Below are 22,222 nucleotides of genomic sequence, written 5' to 3' on the forward strand. Positions count from 1 at the left end.
TGCAGTTAATATTTATAAACTTCTATTAAATTCCTTATAAAAGAAAGCATTCAGTATTCTTTTGGCATCTCTATGTTTCGAATGATCTAACAACTTTTTGAGCCTTTAAGGAAAGAATCTATCGTTCCAAGAAAATCCTTGATTTGATTGTTAGCTTAGTATTGCAATTTTTATCAGCACTTTCTTCTTATGAAGTTGAACTGATTCCCACCACTGTGGTCCCAAAACCTTATCTAAGAGATTTTAGGAGCTTAGTAGAAAAAATAGTATTAGAGTAATATGTAATGAGAACAATATTTTGTACCATTAAAGGAAAAGAAAGCATACTTGTTGATTTTAAGAAATATCAAAAAATCTGCCACACACAAGGATTTGTGCTCTGTTACGTGATGGAAATTCTGAAGAAAACAGATTCTATATTTGTGAGTGAAAATCAGTTATATATATTTGACAACTATTTTTTTCGATTCTTTGTAGAAAGAAACATTGCTCTTTAAATAAGCAAACATCCAAAATGCTTGTTTCTTTTGGTAATATTGACAAAATCCTTAGCCATTAATTTATTGTAAAACGACATTCGTATGTATAAATTGATTTCCTCAAGCTAGACGAGCGAGTGTCTCACTAATTACCAAAGTGAAAAATATTTACAATTCAACTTAATTGCGATTAATTCTTTTCCTTGTTAAACTCAAAAGCAAAACCAAAGTAAGCACTCAACTACCACTAATTGCTGACTTTTTGAGTCAAACAGAAGTCAGTTTACCTCCTCATATTAAAAATGGAGAAAATGGAATTAGATTCTCGCATTTCAATATTCCTCTCATGAGGTTACTTTTACAATTGAAGAACTTAGAAGTAAAATATGTCTAATGGCATTCTAAAAACTCATCAAATTTTAGATTTAAAGGTGTTATAGGCAACTGTAAATTAAGCGGGCATTAATTTACTTAACCCAAATGATCATAATAGCTTTCTTTAAGTTAAATTTAAATGGGAAGGCGGTGGTTTTTAATGAGAAAATATGCTTGCTTCTGGTATTATACGCTGAAAAAAATACCCGCTGTTCTCTCTGTACATTTATCGGTTTAAAGATGTTTTGTTGACAAAACGATTTTTTGCTCTTTTTCAGCCTAATCACAAGCTGATTAAAACCGCCAGTTGCGATTCTAGTTTTTGACATGCAGTTTTGAGTACCTTGATATAATTTTACCTTTTCTCCTTTCTTTTACGATTATTTTCTATACTTGCTGTTACTTTTCAGCAATTACTTTGCGATTTTAAACATTGTATAAATAAGCCTTCGATTAGACTTTATTTTCAAACTGATATAAAATTGAAGCGAAATTCTCTCTATTACAATTTCTTCTTAATAAAACAATTGAGCCGCACTGGCTTAGGGGACAGAGCACACCCCTTTCAATAAAGTGACACAAGTTCGAATCCCAGTGATGACAGATCGATACAAATTCTTCAGACAGACAATACTTTCTGTTGTCTAAAAGTCTGTTGAGACAATGGATTTATTTTTTCTGTAAAAACTTGTTTTGTTGCGGTAAAAAATCGTTATAGCTACATATTTACTTCATAAATTTTGTGGTTTCGCACAACCAACCCAGCTACTAATTTAAAACCCTAAATTTTACAGTATTTTTTACAGTGTAAGTCTAGTGTCCTTAAACTCCCTAAGATTTTACTCTAAACTCTTTTTCATTAGGCTCTTTAAATAAGTAAATGTGATGAAAATCTGCTTAAAATGCACTGCTGTCTTCTGTTGACACTGCTCCATATGATCAAGAGGAGATGATTTCAGATGTTATAGATGGGGCGTGCAAAATCCAAGACAAAGAAATAAAATTATATCAACAGAATTGTAAAACAAAATCGAACAGTAAATTACAAAACAATATGCACTGTTTATCATTCTCATAAATTAGTCTAATATGGTCAATAGGTAGACTTGATACATTTAAGCACTGAAATTGCTTTATAATCAATACTGTTTGATTTATATAATATGAAAAATTGCACGACAAGCTAAGAAAGTATTTTGAAAGATTTTTTTTCATGTTCAAAAAATATGCTATAATTTTTGTTTCTTTACATACCCCATTAGTATGTTGATGACACTTACTGGAATTCGCAAAAACAAATCTATGAAAAAAATAATTAACAAAAAACTGTTTGGGGGGAAATACCTTTAATTATTTTATATTTATCCTTTACACAATATTAGATATAAGATAATGCTACGGTAACAATATTTTACATACGTGTCTTAAAAGATTATTAATGCAGTTTTTAGCTAAATTTTATGTAATGTATCCTAAGTTTGATTTATCATATATTATCTGATTTGATTAAGTAATTACAGTAAAGCCAATCACTAATGCTTAACTAAAAATGAGTAAAGTTTCATAATTGTATATCGATCTAAGACTTGAAGTCCACTTTTTAGAATTTTTTGATTTTATTGTGTTTTGTGCCGACAATTTACACCAAAGAAAATACATTTCTCTGAAAACGGTTTAATTTATCAAATAGTATTTATTCTCTAAACATATTATAAGAAGTGTTCCAAATTTTTAATGATAACGAGCTAAACGTTTAAGTTATTAATATGCATGGTAATGATTTTTTAACTCTCTAAAAGAATCACACTTCACTCTAGAGTAGTCTTGTTTGTTTTCTGCTGAATAACTCGGTAATTTGTTAACACATGAGAGTTGTTTTTTTAAAAAAAATATTTTATTAACTTAAGCAGCTGTGCTTAAGGAAATTAATCAACAATATTTTCGTTCACATGTAATTTATCAGTTTTAGAACAATTTTATTAAGTGATTATTTTCCACCTTGTCAAGGAACTCTTTGAAGAGTAAAAGGGCGAGAAACTTTTAGGAATGCCTTTTCAACTAAAGTAATTTATTTCATTTCTGCGGATGCAGTGCAATTTGCTTTGACTAATGTCGTAATAAGTATTTCCTTTGAAAGTACACATTGAAAGCTTAGCCGTCTTTTCACTTTTATTTTATGACGTGGAAACATTTTGTTCTTTTCACGTTCAAAGAATCAACCTTTAAATCGGTATCATTGAACATTTATTTTATTGAAGTGTAAATACAGTGTGTAAAAGAGCGCGAAATCAAAGTCTTAAAAAGTTTTTTAAACGAATTTAGAACTAAACGGAGAAGGTAAACAACCGGAATTTCTATCTAAAGATTGGCAATATCAGGCTTTTATTTTCTATAATACTAATTTTGAGGAGAAACACCACTGAGTTTGTCCCAAAAAAGGTGTATTTTTTAATTAAATTTATTAATCATATAACAGACAAAGACATATATATTTATTTTTACATTACTCTATATGTTACATACATGGTTGATTACGTAAGATTTTCTCTCTAAAAACCATTTGCCAAAGATGAGCGCCATTATGTGAACTTATTCAACTTTGATCTACTTTTCTTAAATATTACTTAACAGTAGGTATATTCCATTATATGTACAATGTGAAAAAAAAGTATGGTCGAAACTACCGGAATATAGTAAAATTTAGTTTCTGACTCTATTGGTGCACCAAAAAGTGTCATAATTTTTACCGAAGCGCTTCGGTAATGAATTTTGGCAAAATTAACAAAAATTATGGATATGTTACCATGCTTTTTGGTAGTAAATGTGGTAAATATTAGTAATTTTAACCAAAATTTCGAAAATTTTAACATTACTGTATAGTTTGAAATGATGACAAATCTTCAATTTGATAACCTCTATTTTATTTAGTAAAGGCTTGGTTTGGAATTACATACATTTGCAGGCTTGTGTGCTCACTTTAGGCTTATAAGCCTTTGCCAAATAGAAGAACAAATAGCACAATAAAAAGAAGGACAGCACGAAGGTAACAGCGGGATTCGAACCAGCAAACCTCCACGCTTCTCCCAGCGTTTGGCGGGAGAAACCGCTCAGTCAAGGACACCCCTGTGGATGTAGTGGGATTGAATCCCGCTATAACACTGGATATATATTATTGTTGTCTTTCTCACACTTGTGCTATATGTTTCTCTAATTAAAAAGAGTTTTTAAGGTTGTATTTACAAAGAAACCTACATATGTAAGTGAATAAATAAATCTTACCACCACCCCTTAACGTTGCAAACTTCATTTCTTTTGACACTTAACCAAAATTTGATTTTCTTTGAACATCACAGAAAATGCATCGCTAAAAAATAGCTAGTGTGCTACAGTATTATTAATATTATTATTAATATTATTAGTAATATATGTAGTAGTACTGCAGTATAATGTAGTTTTCATTACATGAAACTTTATTTTTTTACATTTTAAACAATATACGAGTCGATGAGCAAAGTAACCTTACAGTCAGGGTTAATTACAGCATGATTTTTTTTTATTTCTAATACTAAGCAATGAAGTTCTTCAATGATTTCGGGGCACGGTCCTGCGAACATTCGTGCCCCGAATATTCCCAGAATTATTTAGTCATTTGAAGTTCTAATTTAAAATCTAGTCTATGTAGTGTGCAATTCAAAAGTTTAATCAGTGTTCCGTAAAAATTTCTCCTCCCGAGTTAAATTGGATTGCTTTGCAACGTATCACAGAATTCAAAGAATATCAGTTAATAAGATTATTTGAACAAATTTTCCCTTTTGTACTCTTCTATATAAATTCTAGGAATATATTCTTATTATCTGAATTCAAAAAATATCAACTACAAAGAGTATTTGAAGCAAATTTTCTCTTTTACACTCTTCTATCTGAATTCTACTAATGTACTCTTATTATTTAAATTCAAAAAATATCAGCTATAAAGAGGATTTTAAACAATTTTTATTTCGTATAAAATATTAGACTAATTCCAAATTGTTGCTACTCCTTACATAACAAGAAAGAGTATTGAAAAAGTTTTACCTCATAATATTCTTCGATTCAAGACGTAATACCTCAAAATTTGCATCTTAATTTATATTTTATAACAAGTACTAAGAACTTTCTGAGAACTACTAGAACCTGGTAATTATACCTATTTTAAATTTATATAATGGCAAATAAAAAACAATTTATTTATTTGAAAATTGCAACTAATGCTATTTGACAATTATAGCCCATTATTATAAATCAATATGTTCACGTACACCTTGTCCTTTCAAAAAAGGTACAAAATATTAATATATATTTATATGGAGTCATTTTATCATGATATTTAAGCTTCAAAGAAGTCATCAAATAACAAATGTATTTTAAAATACTGACACTTGCATTTTAATTCATTATCTTTAATTGTTTTATAACAATATTATAACTTTTTTTTATTTTTGAAAATATTTTAAGTAATGAATTTTTAAAGTTTAAATTTTCCTCTTTCTGATTAAATGCTTTGAACTTGTATTTATTTATTTGCTTAAAATCTTTTTAAAAAACATTTTGGTATTTTTTTATAATATAAGCTCCATTACACTTTAAGAGGATGTTAGATCTCTTTTTTTTTCCTTTCATTTCGAAATACCTTAATGGTTGCAGTATAAACACAATCCTACCAAAAGGTAGCCCAACGTAAATAAAAACATATTCGACTGTACTTTATGATTCGTTTTTTCATTTCTCTTATAGAACTTATTTTAACGTTTTAACTTTCATCCTCCCATTTTTTTCAATCGTCGAGGGAAATGAAAGAAAAAAAAACCTTGTTTTTTATATCATTTCTCTACTCTAAAGCAGTGAACGATTGTAAAACTCTAAAATGCTTTTTCAACGCGAAGAAATATATATTAAAAAATGGATCATGTACCTCCCAAAGAACTTAAATCTGATGGGAATAAAAAAAAATTGCTTAAAATTTGAAATTCCGCAAACTTTAAAAAGATTTGGCGTAATAAACTAATAAGGTTTCTCTTGTGAATTGCGGAAATATAAGAAATGTTGCTTGATTTTAAACTACGTTTCAGTTAACACCTTTAACTTTTCGTCTTTTAAATTGAATTCCGGATATTTCTTTCGAACAAAAAATGTTTTTAGTGACTGAAATTTTTAAAATCATGCTTTAGAAATAAACTAAAAGAGTTCAACATTTATGTAATATGATATATAATATGATACATACTATGATACATAATATATACATTAGCAATTTCATTCTTTAATTCGTTATTTTTTCCACAATTCCACATCATAAAATGTGAAATGGACATTATACCAAATTTCATTATGAAGCAATTGGTTGTTTATTGCCAGTATTAGGAATTAATGGAAACCATTATTATATAATATTATTTAAGAAAGGCTGGAACAGTTATCGCAAAACCCATTTCTCGCTTCCAATAAATATCATTAACGCAATTATTTTGGAAAATGTGAGTTACAATCATATTTACTAATTTAGTTATTTCTAGATTTCAATAAATACTTTTTGGGTAATAATTTTTTTCCTTACGCTTATTTTATTAAAAGTATTTCTTTTAATTTATTTTTTAACTCTATGAAGTACTATGACTAATGCACTCTTAGGGTGCGCTCTTATGTGGTGATTAAAAAAGTTTGCATAAATGTGCACAACAATGAATGAAAGTAATCAAAAATTAAAAGTAATCAAATATATGATTACATGTATCTGATTAATTATAAAAGTGATTGCATGTAAATTTGATTACATGTCATCTTAATCTACGATTACAAGCAATTACGATAACATACTACTTATATATACAGTATGTACGCGCATATTTTTATGCCCGCACGTATGTTACACTAATGTACTAGTAATGTATGTAATTCACTAATGTACGATGCAATGCATGTGTGTATGTACGCATGTATGTAGAGGTGCATATGCATATATACGCATATATGTACACGCTTAAATATATTATGTGCTCATACAATGCTTGTACATATGTATACAATATTTGTATATACGTGTGCATATACAAGGCATTTATGCACAAATGTTTTATATGCGTGCGTACATAATGTGTACATGCAGTGTATGTACAATTGTATATACGTATATATCTATATACTTTGTTAATACATATGTAAATATAATGTACGTATGTATGTACGAATATATGTACAAAAGCTGTTTTTATGTACATGCAATATATGTATATTTACAATGTGTAACTATGTTGTATATATGTATATAAATTTGACATGCATATAATGCGCGTATGCACAAATGTACATATGTACAATGTATGCACATTGTAAACACACATATATTGTTTGTCCAATGTACATATTTAAAATACATATGCATTGTAAATATATATTGCAAGTATATATGTGCAGTATGTATATATCTCTATGTCTATTCATTGTATGTATGCGTTACAATGCGCAAAATAAAAAACGGTCCTTCTTGAATAACTTTTGATATAATAATCTGCTGTTCACGTTCTAGGACTCAATCTTAAAGCTTCAAGAGGGAGACCTCAAATATGCTAAATAATTAATGCAGACGATATTTTAAGTTACGAAATTAGACGCAAAAAGTACTTTCTCTACGTGGGTCATTCTTACAAAAACAGTCATTTTCATGACCCCAGTATATTTTATGTTTGCTTTACAGCTTACGAAAAAAAAAAATCAGGGAAAGTGTCCTTCAGAATGCAAGCTAACAAAAGAATAAAAATGAAATTATCAATTTTCATTTTTTATTTATTTTAGGTAATTAAAATATACCAATATGTCATTCCCTCACTTGTCCCCACTGCTGATTTAAAAAAAGAAAAAAATTGTTTCTGAAATAAAAAAAAAAATTTACAAATTCGTGTTCTTTATTTCAGAATACTGAAATATAGAATTCAGAAAATCAATTTTAAATTTAATTTCTGATAAAAATATTAACACAGCACTATTTTAAACTTTGTCCCCAGTGTTTCGCGTCATTCCCTCACAACAATGTTCTTATCACCTGCAATCTTCTTAGAATAAAAATATTTTAATAAAAACTTCAGAAGTTAACAACTGGCATCATAGAACAAAATTGCAGTATGTTTCCATCTTCAACTTAAAGAAGCTTTGCTGTGGAATAAATTTGAATGAATCAAACCAGGTAAAATTTTTTACATTTGTCATTCCCTCATGTCATTTTTTAGAGTAAAATAAAATACAACTTCATCGAGAAAGTGGATAATTATATGTTGCTTTCTTGTATGAATATAATTGTATGTGATTGACTTCAGAAATTAATTAGGCCTAACTGTTATTTTTAAATTTTATTGAATTCGTCATTCCCTCACTAGTGTATAAAGTGAGGGAATGACGCTGAAGTGAGGGAATGATTCAAGATGAGTATATTATTAAATTTTTTTTTGTTCAATCGTGCCAGCCAATTTTATTTCCCAAACCTGTAAAAACTATTAAATATATAAGACTAAATTATAATAAATATTAGATATACTTAGTATGTTATCATTTTCAAACTTTAGGTAGATGTAACTTAGATAAAAACATGTATTAAAATAAAATATCATTCCCTCACTATTAGTGTCATTCCCTCACTTTTTAAATAGTGAAAATAATTAATTTACTTATTAATTAATTTGAAAAATAAATTAAAAAATTAATAAATTAATTTATTAAATTAATTAATTTATTTATTAAATTAATTAATTAATTATTAATTATTATAAATTAATTAATTATTAATTAATTATTTAAAAAATTAATTAATTTAAATATTAAGTATAATTTATAGGATATATACTTTCTTTATAATGCCATTACATATTTCTATTAATATAAAAAGTTTCAGAGCTTTTTATTCACTTTACTTTTTTGGGATTTTATGAACTGAAAAATGACAGTTTTCGTGAGAATGACCCATATAAGCATACCTTTTTTTGACGAATTCAGTTTTCTGACCCCCAAAATAAAGAGGGTAGCTGCGAGAGGGTATATGGGAAATGTGTTCCCATTAGTTTGATCACATGAGCGGTCCAAAGTTTCGACCCCTTAATGTTAATTTTAATTTTGGGTAATTCACCGAATCTTGAGAACTTTTTAAGCGAATTGAGAAATTTTTGCACAGAATTATAAATTCGTTTATCGAAAGATAATTCCATGCGAAATATAACTTTTAGTATATATTTATTATTTTTATTATTTTACGTAATAATAGTAGAAAAAATTTTTAAATGTAACGCATGCAATTTTTTTCATTGTTTTAAAGAATGCAATTTTAAATGGCAAAAATCAAAATTTGAGCGAAATTGATAGAATAGCTTCTGAGAAATTGAATTTTGACAAAGTCATATTTTTAAATTTTGATTTCTCAGGAACTATTTGACCAATTTTGCTCAAATTTCGTATTTTGTCATGTGAAAATTCATTATTTAAAGTAATGCAAACAATTGCATGCCTTACATTTCAAAATTCTTATATCGATTATTATTAAATAAAATAAAAAATAATAAAAACTTAAAAAGATGAAAAATAATAACAAAACTATAAAACTTAAAAGATAAGAAATAATAAATACTTACTAAAATTTAATTTTTGCCTGGAACTATCTTTGGCTAAGTAAATTTTATAATTGTGCTCAAAAAATTTTCCTTTCACATAAAATTTTCTTGAGATATGACGAAATAAGCAGAAAGTAAAATTTACATTAAAGGGTCCAAACTTTGGACTACTCTCCTGACCAAACTATGGGGACCATATTTCCCAAGCAGCTATTTCCTTCATATTTTTTTGTCCTTAATTTTGGTATATTCCATAACGACATTATTAAAAAAGAAATTGTAATAATTTGAAGAACGAATAATTCATAATTTCATAGCATTTCACTCATATACTTGCAAAACTCGGCTTTGTTAACTCAATAAAGAAAAATTTTACATTTTGCTGACACTTCAGATATTTTTTTATTTATTTATTTTAAAATGGAAAATAAAGTAACAACTCGTAAGAAATTATTCAGAATTCACTTTTAAAACAGCATATTTCAATAAACGTAAAAGGAAATTTCGCCTACATTGCGCGGCTGTGAGTTAAATATATTACATAAATATGAAATTTTGGAGATTTTTCTGCATTTTCTGATTCATTTTTGTACCTTTAGGTAGAGATTTGAATAAATTTTTAGTCAAATCATGTATTCTTTCGGTTTTTCTCTACAAAAGAAAAGCTTTACTGGATCAAATGGAATATACTAAGCAATGTTTATTCTGAGAAAATAAATTATAGAGTTTAAATTTATTGCAAAAATGCTATGTTTATAACTGAAATTAAAAAGAAAACGCCAGAAAATACTAAATGCATTTGTTCCAAAATACTTAATGCAATTATATAAGTCCAAATTGATGGTTTAATTACTAAGCATCTTGCAAAATTAATTTTCTCTTAATTAATTTCATAATTTTTTTTGTACATATCTATATATATTTTAACTTGAGTGTTAAAATTCAAAAGCTTTAAAATGGTTGTAATAAGTGTAGGATAAGTGTAAAGGATGAGAAATTAATTATAATTTATTTTATTAGTGTTTCAACCCTCCCTCATACCGTGCTGTCTATATCAGCAATGGAGAATTTGTCTTAATTTATATAGATAGTATTATTATATGAAAGTTAGACTTTTCAATACTAGTGTTAAATCTGCCCTAATATTTGGATCTGAGACATGGAACTGCAATAAAAATAACATGAAAAAACTTCAAGTATTTATTAATAACTGCTTAAGAGGAATCTTACGCATCAAGTGGTTCCATAAAATTTGCAATGCGGAAATCCGTAGAAAAGCAAAACAGAAACCAATTGATCTAGAAATTAAAAATCATAAATGAAAATGCATTAGTCATGCTCTACGTAAACCAGAAAAATTTAAAGTAAACCAAGTTTTTGATTGGAACCCTCTGGGTAATAGAAAGAGAGGAAGACCTAAAAATACTTGGTGCAGGACGATTGTAAACGAATTGAAAACAGTAGGAAAAACATGGAGAGAGGCAAAATATCTGGCCACAACTAGAGTGAGATGGAAAGCTAGGACAGAAGCCATATGCTCCAATTCGGAGTGAAGAGGAATATTAAAAACTATATTATTGAATTCTTCATAATGATGGAAATAAACTATTATTCTCCACTATTTATATAAATAATCATTTGATACCTCATACACTTTTTTCTCATTCAGTTAAATTTATGCTCAGAATATTGATAGATCTTTTATAATAGGACTTGAAAGGAAAACATGTGCTAAACATCATGATAACTGCATTCGTTCGTGAAATTATTTTACATCGTTTATTTCCTTCTGGCATGAATGTTTTCATTCAATATTTTATTCTGAAAATAAATGATAAACGTGCCTACAGTAATTTATTGCCTTCATATAATATAATAGATAGTTTTTAAAGGCAGAAAACTGAAATTGATCGATGAAGAATTGTAAAATGAAAGCATAGTAAATTATTCGATATTTCTTTTAAATTTTACTTTATTTATCAAACTTTAATTATATATTTATTCAGCAAAACATTTTAGCATTAAAAGAATTTCTAGTTTTAATAAATGAAATGAATAATTTGGGAGAAATAACGCGTAGCATTCATTAGAGCTTATCAAAAATTACAGGAAAAGCAGCTAGGACGATTCTTTAATTCTTAGTAAAAGCTTGAAGACTTATTTTATAGTTACCGAAAAAATAATATTTTAATCACATTAAAATGTCCTGAACTATTTATTTTAAAAATTTTGAAATCAACTTTGCTTTGGTTGAATTCTAAACATATATTGTTGTTTCCACGCATTACGTTCATTTGAGTATATCAAAAATTGTACGAAAAACAGCAATGGTAACTCTTTAATTCTTGGCAAAAGCTTCAATCAGATTAAAATATAATTATTAATTCTTAGCAAAAAGCTTGTAGCATTTTAATCAGATTAAATTGTTTTGAATTATTTGTTTTTAAAGTTTTAAAATCTACATTTGTTTTGGTCGAATTCTAAACATATATTAATAGTACTGTAGTTATAAAACACCATTACTGTTCAAAAAGATTAAACTTTTGTAGTATTTAACTGGAACATTTTATTAAAAAAAATTTTTAGAACACCCATACACAAGCAATTAAAATTATGGAATGAACTGTATCGAAATGATTTTTCAAAACTATACTTTTTGTTCATGAAACACGCAATAAAAACAAATCATCTTTTCTTTAACTTTTAAATTAGTCAACCGCTTCACTGTATGAAACTTAAAAAAGTTAAACTTTCAAGCATGAACTCCCTCCCCTTCTTTTCCAAATTTAACATAATATTTTTCTATAAAACCATAAAAATAAGGGGAAGAGATATTTCTATTTACTGTTTTTAAGATTATGTAAAAATACATCAAATGCTTTTTGTTCAAATTAAAATTTAAAATCACTAAATCAAGATGATTTTTCTCAAAACTTAGATCAATTAAAATTGCTTTTAAATCATTTTCACAAGAAAATTTTTGCAAAACCATACAAATAAGTGGAAGAGATATTTCTATTAACAGTTTTAAAATTGTGTAAAAACATATCAAATGCTTTTTGTTCAAATTAAAATTTAAAATCTCTAAATCAAGATAATTTTTCTCAAAACTTATATTAATTAAAATTACTTTTAAATCATTTTCACAATGAAGTTTTTACAAAACCATGAAAATAAGGGGAAGGTATATTTCTATCAGCAGATTTAAGATTGTGTAAAAATATATCAAATGCCTTTTTGTCAAATTAAAATTTAAAATCACTAAACCAAAATGATTTTTCTCAAAACTTAGATGAGAAACTATATCAATAATATTCAATTTTATAAACAGATTAAAGCAAACCAAGCTCATAAATAAGTATTGTGCTTTTTGAAAGCTATAAAACTTAAAAGCAATCTATCACATGAATGGTTTTTCCACCCCAAAGGTATAAATCGCAAAAGACATTCTTATATTTTATGGGCATATTTATTTGAAATAACTTTTAGAAAACGTTTTTATAATGATTTACTCGACAACAAACTCAACAACTCTTCAAGAACGCTTCTTTACCTAATATAGTGAATAGACATTTTCCAGAATGGTATTCTTTATGGATAAAAATTGATAACGTAGAAAGAAGTGAATCGCTGAGTTAAACAAACATAAAAGGGCTTTTCTGCGAATCTTTCGATGTTTATTTCTATTAAAGTAAGATATTAACATTTAGTTTTTTCTTTCTTGTAAATTCTATGAAATGAATCTATCTAAAAATTATTATCCTTTTTCATTGGCTCTTTTCAAAGATCGTTTTTTCACAATGCGAATCGAAACAGGTCAAATCTGATGTAAATTTGCTCGAAAATCTAAACTATTTTATGATTGGATAGTGTTATACACCACTAGACCAAATTTCATATTCAGGTTTTGAGATATTGTGCAATAACAGGAAAAGTATAGGAATGATACGTAATAAACTGACTTGAAATAAATTGGTGGGAAAAAAGGGAGGATTCTGGTAACGGAGAAAAAACGATTAAAAAATTTCTGTTAAAATTTCCGTACGGTAGGGTAAAGACATTTTCTTGTAAAAAAAATATATATATAATTCTGAACATAAGTGGAAAAAACTTAACGTATTTTAACCCTTCATTTAGTATTTTGTCTGTTCCTATTGCAACGGTTTACTGGAAATTCTGATATTCAAATTATAGATCTTAATGCCATATATTTAGTAAAAAATACGAAACTGAAAAATAAATTTAACCGACTAAATGGTTTTTATACCATGCTCTGTGTTACAATAGTAAAATGACAAAATTTTACCATATTTATCAAATTTTATCACACATTACAAAACCATATTTTGCAATAAAATTTATGAAAATCATTACCTAAATGCTTCTGTACAAATTAACGAGCTTTTTAGTGTTCCTATGGAATTGGAAGCACGGTAAATTGGTAAATTTTACCATATTTTAGAAGTTTTGACCATACTTTTTTCTCGGTGTGTGAATTAAGTCCTTTTAAATACCTTTGTCAAAGAAAATAAACTCCTTGAGCAAATAATTATCATATAATCTCTAACATAATCACTTGATTTCCTTTATAAATATTTGGGAAAGAATAGGTAAGAGAAAAGAAAAAGATCCTCCATGGGGAACCCAATCAATCTTGTAGATGGGTAAACAATACTCCCCGCTGATAAACAAAGCTGAATGCAATCTAAAGGGTTATTTAGTTCAATCAATTACAGCAGTCGAAATCACTGCACATGAGTCATAAAAAGAAACAAATTAACCCCCTTGCATTTTTGTCAAGAACAAATAGATTAATGCTCCTCAATGACATATGCTCTTCATCACTGCAAAATGATCAGTCATTTCGAACACTTAATCATGACTTTAAAAAAAGAATTCCATGTTTCAAAGATTGCCTGAGTGCTTGAGACATACCTTAGAGAAATGAAGTATAGCTTTAGCATGATGAATAAATGTTTCCTATGTTTGAAAAAAGCTGGTTTTACGACTGAAATTAAGTAAAAGAAAATATTAGTTTGTAATTGAAAATGAGCATCATAGAAGCGGGTACTATGGAAATAAATATTACGTAGAAATAGACACTATGGATTCACATTTATGGAAAATGTATTCACTTTCACCTAGTTCAAATAATACAGTTTCGAGAAAAACGCGTTTAAGTGACAGTGAAGCGTTATACCACTTTAATTCTACACTGTAGAAAATTGTTAAATGTACTAGGGAAAAAATTGTCATCTGGTGTGCCTGTGTAAAACCATTTATTTCACAGAAAAATCATGTGATTTAAGAGCGAACTCCTGCTGTTTTAAGCAGATAAGTCCTGTTATTTTAACAAACAAATTCTGTTATTTTAGAAGAAAAAAAACCTCTGTTATTTTTAAAATAAACCCTGATATTATAACAAAAAAAACTCGATAAAATAACTATGTTGGTATTGGGATCAGTGCGAATCTTGAGCAGAACTCGCATGACCAATCAACACCGGGATTCAAACTCGGGGCACCTCATAGGATGGCGACCGCTCTGTCCCCCAAGCAACTGCAGCTCTCGTTCTCGGCTACGAAGAAAAATCTTAAACTGTCTTTATCATAAAAGTCTTACTTATTCAAATCCTATTTAATTGTAAAAATGGTTAAAAACTATCGTAGCCAGCCCCACTAAAAATTAGCTTCTCGAAAAATTATATCTAAAGACAGATAATAAGGTAGAGTATCAATTTGACAATGGAGTCGATTGCCAATTTTATTTATACGATTTTCAAAAGCATAAAATAATTGCTGAAAAGTAAAAGAAGGTACATAAAAGGCTTTTAAGAAGGATAAAGTTATGTTATTACAAGCAAACCTGCATACTGCATGGCAAAAACTAGAATTTGAATTGACAGTTTTGACAATTTTAATTCATTTATGATTAGAGTGAAAAACGAGGAAAAATTTTTGTGTGAAGAACAGCTTTAAACCAACAAATATACAAAGATAATTCTGTAAAAAAAAACGTACTCGGGTAACGATGATAACAAAAAAAATCAGTATTAATCTTTAAACTTTTTTTAAATGCTTTTATTTAATAAAATTAACAGTTATTTTTCACAGTGTAACTTACTGTTCACACACAAACAGTAGTTCTAGAAAACATGTCATGCCTTATTGCAGAAGATCGCTTATTGCATAAAATATTAAGAGACAGATTTTTTTAATGATTGCAAACCAGCAAATTTTGCGGTAAATTGAAAGGACATTGGTAGTAATTTTTTTAATATCAGAAAAGGGTAGTTTTTCCTCGAATTAAATACAACAGATAATGTATTAATATTTAAATGAGATATCATTGCATAAATAATTCACATAAAGCTTTAACACACTACAAAACATTTTGCAGCTTTTATTAACAAAAACAATTAACAACATTGTTTTTAATTTCTAAAGGAGGTATTTTATAGGCTTGATTAACTAATCTCATTTTTCTAAAGCAGTTTATAAAAGCATAAAAAATAAAAATGATGACATTTCTAAAAGTTGCTTATTAAAGCTTGCAAGAAACATGAAAGCTACTTCCTAACCTCCAATTAAAACTGATCTAAAGGTTTTTAATCTTTTTACTGCAATCAATGTTCTGCCCTCTTCAATTATCGTAAAAAGAGATTAATGAAACTACCTTCCAATTTAATGCTACATCTTAATTAGGTTTGATGATTTTAATTCCACCTTTATAGTAATTTCTTAGATTTTAATCAAGAAAATCGCATCCTTTATTAAATCATTGTTTAATATCATATAGTGTAAATCCTAACGGATTAATTTTATGTTAAAATTATAAAATTTAATACATATTGCATATTTCTGGGAGGGAAATCACATGCACGCTTTGTGCTTGTACATTTCATGTTAATAAGTCTCATTGAAAAGCTAATTTTTGGTCGAAATAATGTAGTTTAATTTTAACTTTTTCAAATTGTTATGTTGGTACACTGTTAGATTTTTTTATTCTAAAATTACAGTAAAATAACCACTAGCAGTCTGTCGATCCAAGTGATGGTAAAGTTTACGATAAAGAACGTTTTTAACCTTTACTGTTTTGAAACCGTCTATAACTAGTATGGTTAAAAACAATTAATACAAAACTATTCGACTTTTTAACCATTTACAACTAGCATGATTTCAAAACCGTAAAAATGAAATTTAACAAATCATTGGAGCTAGGCATTTAGTTAGGAAATGAGCATTAGTTGTGGTTGAGTTTTATTAAATCAACCGTGGTATGTGGTTTAATAAGTTTATCTGGTTGTTTCGCCTATCGTAGCAGATGAGAAATACTAGAATTTTTGTGTTAAGCAGCTTTATGGTGCTGCCATTAATACGTGAATGAAAGTATCGTATTGTAATAGTCCAAGGTCACAAACTCAAAAGTGCAGGACACTAGAAACTCTTCGAGTGTGTTGAAGGGAATAGAGGAAATATTGTAGTGTCAACGCTGGGACTGGAACCTCCGTTCCATCGGTGACAGTTTATCCCCTCGGCTATAATATGTGCCCAACTGTAAGAAATTAAGTGGCTTCATTAGGTGGGACTAGTTGGTCCGATAAAATTCTGGTTGCTTAACTGTATTAGGTGAAAGCAGTTAATAAACGGTTTTTCTCACAGTTAACAGCTTGAATATCATCTTATTTATGGTTATTTGACTTTTTTGTTTGAATATGGTATAATGATAATTAAGTAAATTGTTATCTAACCATTTTTTCCGATAAATTTCTAATCGCGTAGTCCATTTACTGTACTCTTTGAAACAAAAATTGCCAAGTAATTAAGTACTTTTCGAAATCTTTGCAAAATTCATAGCAATAATCATGGCAAAATTCATAGCAATATAGCAATAAAAATATAGCAATTCATAGCAAGTTGTGAAAATATTTTTTAGAGTTGTTTCACATATAATTAAATAAACTATTATAAGCTGAAAAAACTTATAAAACAATGATAAATTAACATTAACGTTATAAAATATTACATTTTAATGAATTTTAAAGTGGAATAAAAGGATTCAATTTTTAAAAAAAGTTTTAATGAAAATGAATAAAACATTTATTTTTTTTCTTAACATATTTTAACTTTACTTTTTAACTCTTGTTTCCTTTTTTTCCAAACTTACTTTTACATAGAAAGGAAACCATTCGCAATAATAATGTGTGCAAATATTTATTCTAACGACTCCTTATACACTAAAACAAAGTAATATAAACCTCAAACTTGTATAACAATGATGCATTTTTGTTTCTAAGATGAGTTATTAATTTAACAAAATTTAAATTGGTTTGAAAATATTTAACATTTTGAAAAATATTAGCAAGTAAAATATTTTAGACTTTTCAGAGCACTCTAATTCGTTTAAACCTACTCTATAATTAGAATTTATTACAATAAATGAAGATAAATAAGAGTCTACTATTTTTTTCAATCCCTTAGTCTCCAAGTATACTACAATATAATAACTTGCTTTCATACCAGAAAACGAAGTAGTAACTGACCCAAGTGATTCCCAATTCGGAAAGCGCTATTAGAAACAGAAATAATAAATTTGCATCATTACTCCAACGTTTTTTGTAGCTGGAAATAAAAAATTTTACACATTAGTTCAAAATTTAGTGTACATTTCTGAAGTTTAGGATTTAAAACAAAATGCCAAATTCTTTTTCCAAAATTTTGATAGCTTATTAAGTTGAAGTGGTTATTCATAACTGCGTAAATCAATGATAGTTGCAGTGGCGTACGCAAGGGAGGGGTTTAGGGGTCTAAACACCCCCATTGAGCTCAGACAAAATGGAAAAAATAAAAATTTTAGTAGAAATTATGTGGGCTGTTTTTTAAGACTATATATTTTAAATTGCCTCATGCCTACTTTTTTTTCCTCACGGTATTTCTCAGAATACTGAGAAAACATTTACTATAATAGGGTTGTACTTTTGAAACCAAATTCACGTGATACTGTTACGGNTTTTTTAAGACTATATATTTTTAATTGCCTTATGCCTACTTTTTTTTCCTCACGGTATTTCTCAGAATACTGAGAAAACATTTACTATAATAGGGTTGTACTTTTGAAACCAAATTCACGTGATACTGTTACGGACTGGTTCCTTTCTGTCCTGCCATTCGCGATTGTTTTTGAGACTGGCTGTCATTCGCGAGGTCTTTGCGCGATGATTCTGGAATCCAAGACGTTCTGTCGTCTTTGAGACAATTCGAGAATTTTGGAGATGCGGTGAAAAATTATATAAAAGGGGGAACGGAGTACAGTGGAGTTAGTACTTGCATATAGTGTAAATAATTTTCTTTTATCTTCAATTGTTTTTATTACTATGTATCAAATTGCAATTTTATTGTTATGTATAACCCAGACTTGAATTTTGATTTTCAACTGTTGTACATTATGAGATTTAACTTACTGTCAACACAGCACCCCCTTCCCATCCTCCAATTTATTTTTCTATTGCGATGAAAGAGTAGATATTCAACACTGGATAGGTACTCTGATAAAACTTGAATAGTTAGCTAGTGGTGTTAGTTAGTCAGACTAAGAGTTATCTCTGCCGCTTGTCGCTAAATCTGCTTTGTTTTGTCTTAACAAAAAATTCATTCAATCGCCGAACCCGTCGTCACCACTATTTCGACTAGTGAAGAAATCAGTAACAATACCTTAGGAGATACTGTTCTCGTTGAAGTTATTCATTCCAGCTCAAAACTTTGAAATCGTAGCATAGCGGATATTTCTGTGCCAATATATATATATATTTGCTGTTCTTGGATCTTTAGGATNATATTGGCACAGATCTTGATCTTTAGGATATCAAAACGCAAGAATTTAACAATTTTTAATCATTTTGAGAGAAAATCACGACCTGAAATTAGTGAGGTGACAGCATCTAATACCAATATAAGTTTTTCTGTTGTACGGAAATGTGATACTCCCGTTGAAGAAAATGTTTCTAGCATAACAAAATCTGATAAATGTAAAAGTGGCCCTCAAAGTGTCACTTCCCACCCGTATGACATTGGACTTTTTTCAGAAGATATTACATGCAAGAAGATATTACATTATGATCGTAAACTTAAAAAATCAAATCAAAATTTAACTAAACAATGTTGTCTAAATAAGAAGTCAAAATTATCCAGCTGTCTAAATTAGGGAAATAATATTGCTTTATTACATACTCGAATTTCTTTTAGTAGTTTCAGAAAATTATGAACACCCCCCTTGAAAAAATTCTGCGTACGCTACTGGATAGTTGATAAAACTATTTCATATAAGTATCACCATTGCATATTAAAGATGCTTAAAAGCTCTCATTAATAAACAAAGGCATTACAATGTATAATTGTTAAAAAAGATCTTGTTTTTTGAGTAGAAAACTGTTAAGTTAAAACTTCGAAACTATTGGGATTTTTAAATAACTTTAAATATTTTTTTAAAAAAACAATCAATAGATTTATGAACTTTAAATGAAAAGTTGGAAAAAAAACCCGATTGAAATACTATATTTCTAGAATTCATCTAATTGTTAATTTTATTTGAGAAATGGGGTAAGTTTAAAAATTTACGATAAAACAAATTATTATATTTCAAAGCAAGCATTTCTTAAAATTAATATATATTGGATGCATATAACTCAATATTTGTTTACAACACAAATTTCAATAAAAGAAGAAGTTTGTATTTCATTTAAAAAAACTTTTATAGTATTTCTACAGTTTTTGAAAAGCAAACAGATTTAAAATATGCTACCTTCGTTATATGTTCAATATTTTCTTTAAATTACAGTCACTCTAATCGTTCATTAAAGATTTTGAGATTAAATTGATAGAAATCAAATGTTTTCCTTTCATAACTTTTGTAATATTACAGTTATTAAAAATTTTTAAATATTTTTATTTTGGAATTGTTTTAAATATACTCACGTGGAATATGTCTAACAGATATTTTCAAAATTGAAGAATATTAATTTTATCGAAGGAGTAAACTTACGCTTTAGCTCTTGGCTAAATTTTTAAAAAGTTTGCCAGTTTGATTTTAAATGCATTTTAAATTCTGAAAAAAAATCGGTTTAATTTTCAGCATTGTTTATTTAGTTTAATTTTCAGATAAATATTTAAAACTAGCCAATCCTTTCCTTACAAGTACTACTGTTTTCGCATCGGCTGGGCAATATTCCTACGTTATAACTAAATTAATTATCCTACGTAATAATTAAATAATTATCCTATGTTAAAATAATTATCCTACTTTATAATTAAAAACTAAAGCGGCAGACGAAAAATGAATTGTAACAAAAGAATCAATAAAAATATTTTACGGAAGAAGGAAAAATAATGATATATGTGTCGAAGAAATCTAATACGGAGTAAAAAAAAATTAGTAAAATTACCATGCTGTACGGTAAAGGCATTTCTGATAAATAAAAAAAAACATAGTAACTAACCAATTTTTCCTTTTAAGTACTAACGCTTTTGCACCATCAGTGCAATGTTCCACACGCTATAGTTTAAAACTAATATGGCAGACGAAAAATAAATTATGACAAAAGAATGAATAAAAATAATTTTACAGAAGAAGAAAAAATAATGGAAGATGTTTTGAGGAAATATAGCACGGAAAAAAAGAATTCTAGTAAGCTGTATAGTACCGAGCTGTATAGTAATAGCATTTCTGGTTGGGAAAAAAACATTATGACTATCCTTTTCTTACAAGTACTATTGTTTTTTCATCGACAGTGCAATGCTCCACACGTTATCGTTAAAAAGTATAACAGCAGACAAAAAATATATTCTATCTTAAGAATGCATAGTAATAATTTTACAGAGGAAAAAAAATGACAGATGTGTTGAGGAAATATAAAACGGAGAAAAAATTTCAGTAAAATTACCGTACTGCGGATAATGACATTTCCGCAATCAAACTCAATTTAATATTTTTTGATAAAACCTTTTTTTGCACCCTTAAACATTAATTTGTAGCCCCCTACAGCTTAATTATTGACAAGGATTTTAAAAATATGTATTAAGAATAGAAATTATTTTTTTTATTTATGTCTTTAAATAAGTTCTAAAAACATATATTAAAGGCATATGATTACGGATCATCCAGTATATGAACCTGATATCTTACTACAAGGCTAATGTCAAATAAACATTTTTTTTCACGCAAAAAAGGGACACAATTTTTTGTTCGTACAAAAAAAAACTTACTAATTTTAAAGGAAAAGACCAAGAAAGCTTTTTGATATAATTTAATGTTGTCTGAAGAGCAAAACAGCGAAAAATAATAGAAAATGGGGAGAAAAAAATTTTAACAAATTATTGCTTATTTCATCTCTGTTAAGTGTAATTTTTAATATGATGCATTCAAGTTTTTTAAACTTAATTTGAAAACCTCTTTATTTAAATATTTTAAAGATTAATGCAATAAAATAAAATTCAAAATAAATCATTTCGATTTTTAATTTTCTGCACTTCATTGAACATAAAATGAACATAGATTTACCGAAATGGTGATATATTGAATAAATATTGCGCTTAAAGTTAGATAGTTATAAGTGTTAAGGGCTTTGCAAAGCGTTTTAAGGAGGGGGGGGGATGTTTAAAATTTGAGAAAGCTAATTCCATTCTTTTCGTCAATAGAAAATACCGAATTTAAGTGTCAACATATTTTTTGGTATGATACCTTGCATAT

At 27.7% G+C, this 22,222-nt stretch overlaps 1 protein-coding gene across 1 annotated transcript in view; it reads right to left on the reverse strand.

Moving 5' to 3' along the window:
• The window catches only part of LOC107440098 (cholecystokinin receptor-like), a 122,570-nt gene that overhangs the window by 99,660 nt on the left and 688 nt on the right, over positions 1-22,222 (reverse strand). The gene's annotated exons all lie outside the window — the stretch shown is intronic.

Source organism: Parasteatoda tepidariorum, chromosome X1 (genome assembly GCF_043381705.1).
Source record: "Parasteatoda tepidariorum isolate YZ-2023 chromosome X1, CAS_Ptep_4.0, whole genome shotgun sequence".
NCBI classification, from domain to species: Eukaryota; Metazoa; Arthropoda; class Arachnida; order Araneae; family Theridiidae; genus Parasteatoda; species Parasteatoda tepidariorum.